We start from the raw sequence: 6134 nt of genomic DNA, 5'->3' as shown, positions 1-6134 counted from the left end.
CCCCACCTCCGACCATATACGTTAGTATGCGCAAATCGTTATTTAACTTTGCACTGCTGGTTTATTTACGCAACATATCAATTTGGTACGAACAACCACACTCTATGGTTCACTGATTGAGCCGCGATTTCACTGCCGTGTTCGTAACTTTAATAAATACACCATGCGACAACTTTCTGCTCGGCAATCTTCTTTGGCGCAAGTAAGAGCGCTTGCCGTTAATTTAAATACGTGCAGAAATAAAACGCACTTTGCTTACAATGGAGGCAACTCGGACGTCGGGGACAAAGAACTGTAACCGGGAAAAAAATTCAGATCGAAACAATAATTTCAGTGTGATCGCACCCTGATACCACTGTGATTTCACTGATCCCCCGCCGTGTTATCATATGGAAATACTAGAACGTTGCAGTATCATGCGTTAAGGACGAAGCCGTCATATTCGATGCACCCGCGCCTATCGACTTTAGAGTGAAACGGACGCTCTTAACGACCGCGACATCTTAGCAACGAGACGAGGAGCGCTGCGTTGAACGACCCTGAACGTATAGAAGAGCTCCGGCGCTAGGAAACGGGGCCCCCCTGACCGCGAAGTTCTTCCCTATTTTTCCCCGCTAGCTTCTCCTGAAGTACTCAAGGTCGCAGCCAAATCTGACGTCAACACGCGCCGGTGTCGCTCTCTAGTGGGCGGCTGTGGAGGCTTCACTGGTCGATGGCTTCATTCCACCGGCAGACGGCGCAACTTACCGGGACTCTCCATTAAGCCCGGTGCTTTCAAACTGCTTTCAAAGCTCGCACGGAGGAGTTGTTTCGCGCCTTCACTCAAGTATGATAAACATGCCACACTTCTTTACGTACGCGGATACCGTGAGTGCAGCTGTGGGTTAGTGTTCTAAGCCTCTTAGTGTGGTTAGTGGTTGGTGTTCTAAGGCATAGCAGGCGAGCTCTGCGGTGCAATCTCGACGCGCAAGTCCTGTTCATTGAATCTTGTCACTTCGGTGCCAAGCAAACATTATTTTGGAAGCAAAAGCATTTCACGTTTCCCACATACTTGAGAAACCGCGCGGTCGATTGTGTTTTTGTCGTATAGTGAAGAATAGCAATATTGTTGCATGTTTGTGTTTGCGTTTCGTCTGTCCGTTCGCTCGTTCATTCCCAATTGTGCTGATGTGATTTCTGTGTAATTATTAGCTAATGAAACGTTCCTCCGGAAAATGTTGGTGCCAGGACTTCCATTATCGATCGATCGATCGATCAATCAATCAATCAATCAATCAATCAATCAATCAATCAATCAATCAATCAATCAATCAATCAATCAATCAATCAATCAATCAATCAATCAATCGATGGATCGATGGGTTGGTTGTTTGATTTATCGATTGATTGATTGATTGATTGATTATTTGATTGATTGATTGATTGATTGATTGATTGATTGATTGATTGATTGATTGATTGATTGATTGATTGATTGATTGATCAATCGATTGATCGATCAATCAATTCTGTATTGTCTTTCTATTGATATGGATTACGTGTACATCGCTCTCTATCTCACGTGAGTGCATCTTTGCTTTCACTCCTGCGCAGGGGCCCCTTCAGTGTGGTGCGCCGCTGTGTCCACAAGACGACGGGCCAGCAGTTCGCGGTCAAAGTCGTCGACGTTGCCAAGTTTACCTCTTGTCCTGGACTCGGCACCGAAGGTACGTCTTTGCCACCCCTACGTTGCGTGCCTCGTGATGTGCTATAAAGCTAAGCGATATTGGAATCTGGTACCCCAGCAATCTCCGTACCTAGATGACGTTTCGCTACTATATACACATGTCCCTTGCGTTAATAAACCTTTTAAGCTTTAGGGACAGCGCTTGGTCCAAACCCAAACCGTATCGTGAGTTATAACACGGTATCGTCTTCAGTTTGCATTTATTTAACTTAACTATGGTGCGGCTTGTCGTCAAGATTTGTAATTTTGTATCTCCCGAATTCGCTGCCGTCTACGACAGTTTTTATCCATTATTGGGAGTTTTTGAGCCCATGCTTGCACTTTCGTGAACGCCTGCTCTATCGATCCGCGTTATCGTAATATAATCTTGCGCGTGCACCATGTATTACATAGTTCCACACCTACTTCTTATTTCTAATTCAGCGAACACGTAACTGAATCGCGACGAGCTTCATTTCCCATTGAGGTAGTGAAAGAGAATAGGCACGTATGTTAACCAGATGAGAGTTTCCGATTTCCTACTTTGGATTCGGCGGGCAGGGGGGCGGGGAGAGAGGGAGTGATTTAGGAAATATGAGAATGACTGAAGAGAGAGTTCCCGCTATTCCCCCCCCCCCCCCCCAAAAAAAAAAGGCGGGAGTCAGGGGAAGATGGACGCTTGCGATGAAAAATTCGTAAACAGGTTTTGTGTGCTGGAGCCGACGTTTCGACAAGTGGACTTGTCTTCTTCAAGGCTGCAACAGCTGCAGCCTTGACCAAGACAAGTCCGCTTGTCGAAACGTCGGCTGCAGCACACAAACCCTGTTTACGAAAGGTGTAGTTGTCGTTGCATGAGTCACGTTCAGTGAAATTTGACTGTAGTTCACCCGAAAAGTCATTCGCTTAACTGGATTCAAACAACCAACCGAATGCTAAGGCCGAACATTACGTCACTGTATTGCAGCAAATCACGCTGCTAGGTACATGTCTGCGGTACATGTCTGCGTGTGTGGCCTGATTCGGCGCCATTGAAATACGTCGCGCTCATCTACGGGATTCGGTCGATCGTGTGAATCCAGACGGAGTGTTTGCTATTACACAGATTCATCCAAACAAGACTGACGTGCATTTTTGTCTTGTTTCTTGACAGACCTGAAGCGAGAAGCCACAATCTGCCACATGCTCAAACATCCGCACATTGTTGAACTTTTAGAAACATACAGCTCGGAGGGAATGCTCTACATGGTGTTTGAGTAGTAAGTAAATGATTCTTAATTCTCGCGTTATTTCTTGTAGGAGTTACAGTGCCACTATTTTCTGTACACGATTTAAGTGTAGCAAACTTATGAACATTTTTCAAGAAGCTTCCTGGCATAATACTAATTTTTATTTTGGAATAGTGTCAGTACTGAAGGAAGCGAACGCTCTTTCTCAATGCGATTATTATTTCGATGTTCTTTTGCAGCTAATATTTTTACTGGTCCAAACGAGCACTAATCGGATTATGTGCGTGTAATTAATTGTTCAATAAAATACCTAGAGATATGATCTGTGCACTGAAACTTGTATTATTTTAATTCTTATTTGTTTTGTTGCGAGAAACAGTCTTCGTAATATAGTCAAGAACAGCTTGCAAATCCCTGCGCAACGTTAAGGGATTGCATCAATAACCTATATGTACTCAGTGAATCAGTTCACATATAAATCTGTTTGAGGCCCGTGTACTTAGATTTAGGTGCACGTTAAAGAACCCCAGGTGGTCTAAATTTCCGGAGCCCTCCACTACGGCGTCTCTCATAATCATATCGTGGTTTTGGGACGTTAAACCCAAGATATTATTATTATTATTATTCACATATAAATCAGTGTTCTTTTGTCTACTGAGTTTTGTGAGGCGTTATGGGATTGTCTTGTAAGGGTTTGTGAAAATGGGAATACCAACTTCTCAGAATATGCGTGTACATGAAAAGTTGGCTTTCTGCTTCATTAACACCAAAATATAGAAAAGAACATCCATATGCTGTGGTGTATCGCAACATTGGTGAAAATTACTGAGCGCAGGAAAAAAAAAACGCAACACACAAGGGACAAGCGCACTAACTCAGTATGCACCAACTAGGCCCTCAAAAAGTCCTTTCAAGTCTATCACAACATTACTTGACATAAACTGCTGGCGTAAAAGGAGGGAAATTATCTTTGCTGCATTGCCAGTATTTTGCTTTTGTAGATAAAGTTTAACTTCGGAATAGCGACATGACTTTTCTTTTTATATTTATTGCAGCATGGAAGGGGCAGACCTGTGCTTTGAAATTGTGAAAAGAGCCACTGCCGGATTTGTGTACAGCGAAGCGGTGGCCAGGTAAACTACCGGCATTTTATTTTTATTTTGCGGCGTCGCCGATGTTGCTTGTGTGTGAACTATCCCGACGGTGGGAGTTGAACTACAACAAGAGAAGAAACGCAATCACCTGAGGCTGCTGTTCGCTAAAATTTAGTATCGCCAAAGCCATTCGTTTATTTTTCTTCTGTTTTTTTTTTTTCAGGCTTTACTCGCTAATTCACATACTTGACATAATTCATAAGGGCCGTATCACAGTACAATTTGCCCTCTATGGGTGTTAATGTAAACAACCAGTATGTTGTCGATAAGTAGAAGGGAGTGATCAGTTCGAAAAACGAAAAGTTGAGCTGAAGCGAGACTGACGAATGATGCAAAGGCAGTGAGGTTAACAAGAATTGAAACTTATGGTTTTCTCCCCTACTTCAGGGGAAAGGAAAAGTTGGAAGGAAAGACGAAAACAAGAGCGGAGTCAAAAAGCAGGTGCGTGAAAAAGGTAAAGGGGTCGGTAAACGAGATAATTATACTATCTCGAATAAGTCACGGAGTGCGAAAGCCTCTAGTCTGGTGATATACCAATCCTGCTTTCCTTTAAACCCTGGTTTATGATGAGCTCATAATTTCACAGACCACTGTTTCAGCAGGGATTCCACTTGTTCTTGCAGCAGAACGGGAACGTCGTTGGTGGGTTTCTTTAGGGGTGCGCGTGCTCATGATGTCCTACAAATCACGTTTTGTCAAATGGTAACGTCATAGAGCGTTACAGCATACCGTGGATCGTCAATGGCCGCCGTGAGTCAGTGACCTATATCGCAAAAGACAGTCGGTGGCTGCGTAAGCTCATCACCAGCAGTAGTTCCCTCACGTTGAGAGAACAACTGAAGAGTTTTGGAACAGAACATTTTACAAGTATGTTATGCAAAGTTCATGACTTGACTGCTCAATGAGCTTGTGTAAGAGCTGATATTGAGAAACGGAAGTGGACAGTACGCGACGTTTTTTTTTTGACAATTGGCAATGTCCTGCGTCGCTAAGGTCCATGAGTATGTTTCCTATGACTGTGCTTCGCAAGTACATGTAAGAATATCGCGGAAACCGCTTAGTGACATATTGGTCACTGAAACGTAGAAGTCATATTACTGTCCCGGTCATTCCAAGAGACGATGACTGTCTAACTGGAACTGGATATCTCTGGCTGCATTCGTAAAATGCACCTTCAATTTTTTGTCTAAGCGAAGTATTATGGCTTTAAATGGTACCACGTGGTTTTCGGCCTGGCTATGTCATTTTTCGGCGGCATCAGCGGCGAAGCGGCACTCCTCATGCGCCGGTCAACCTTCGCCAGCCTAATGAACTGAGAGCGGAAGAGAAATGTAGCAGCACGGTCTTGCTTGTCTGGCGCGCTAAATGTATAGGCTTACGACCATGAAAGAAGGAAAGCAAGGACAACGAAACGCTGCATACCGTCCTTTTCAGCTTTGAACTCTCAGCTCTGTTTATTACAGGCAGGCGAACTATATCACGATAAACGTTTTTCTCTCCACTTTTGTTTTAATCTTTTTCCCCTTCTCCTTGGTGTAGGATAAACCATTTATAATTCCGATTAACCCCCTTGCCTTTCCTTGCATATATATATATATATATATATCTATAATATATAGAATATACTTCTATATATATATATATATATAATATATATATAATATATATATCGTCTCTTTTTTGTCTTTAAGAATCGCAATGAAATGGAAATTTTTGGGAGGACCGTAACGACGGGTTTCTGACTAGGTCAAGCAACGCCACTGGCGAGGCACGGATATATTTATTATAATGCAGTTTCGACTTATCACCATAAAAGAGGGTAAGGCATGCAAACACTCAACACAAGAGAACAAGAAAACACAAACACGCGGCGTTTGCGTTATGCTGTTCTGTCCTTTTGTGCCCTTGTTTGCATCCTCACCGTCCTTTGGTGGTGAATCGTTACGAGCTAGCTCAGGTTTCTGACGTCCTTGATTTACCACCTGTGCTTGTTTTTCGTCCCGCCATCTCTGCAACTTCACCCGTCCCAGCCACTACATGCGACAAATT

General features: G+C 43.4%; 1 long non-coding RNA gene across 1 annotated transcript; it reads left to right on the top strand.

The window, feature by feature from the left end:
- The first annotated feature begins 1593 nt into the window (after positions 1-1593).
- On the top strand, positions 1594-4064 carry LOC119378418 (uncharacterized). The gene is made up of 3 exons (XR_005180997.2): positions 1594-1706; positions 2856-2961; positions 3987-4064. It is a non-coding gene; the product is annotated as an uncharacterized LOC119378418 (long non-coding RNA).
- The last annotated feature ends 2070 nt before the right edge of the window (positions 4065-6134 follow it).

This window comes from Rhipicephalus sanguineus, unplaced genomic scaffold (genome assembly GCF_013339695.2).
Source record: "Rhipicephalus sanguineus isolate Rsan-2018 unplaced genomic scaffold, BIME_Rsan_1.4 Seq8312, whole genome shotgun sequence".
Classification (NCBI taxonomy): Eukaryota; Metazoa; Arthropoda; class Arachnida; order Ixodida; family Ixodidae; genus Rhipicephalus; species Rhipicephalus sanguineus.
The sequence above is the reverse complement of the archived record's forward strand: the minus strand, read 5'-3'. Positions and strand labels throughout refer to the sequence as shown.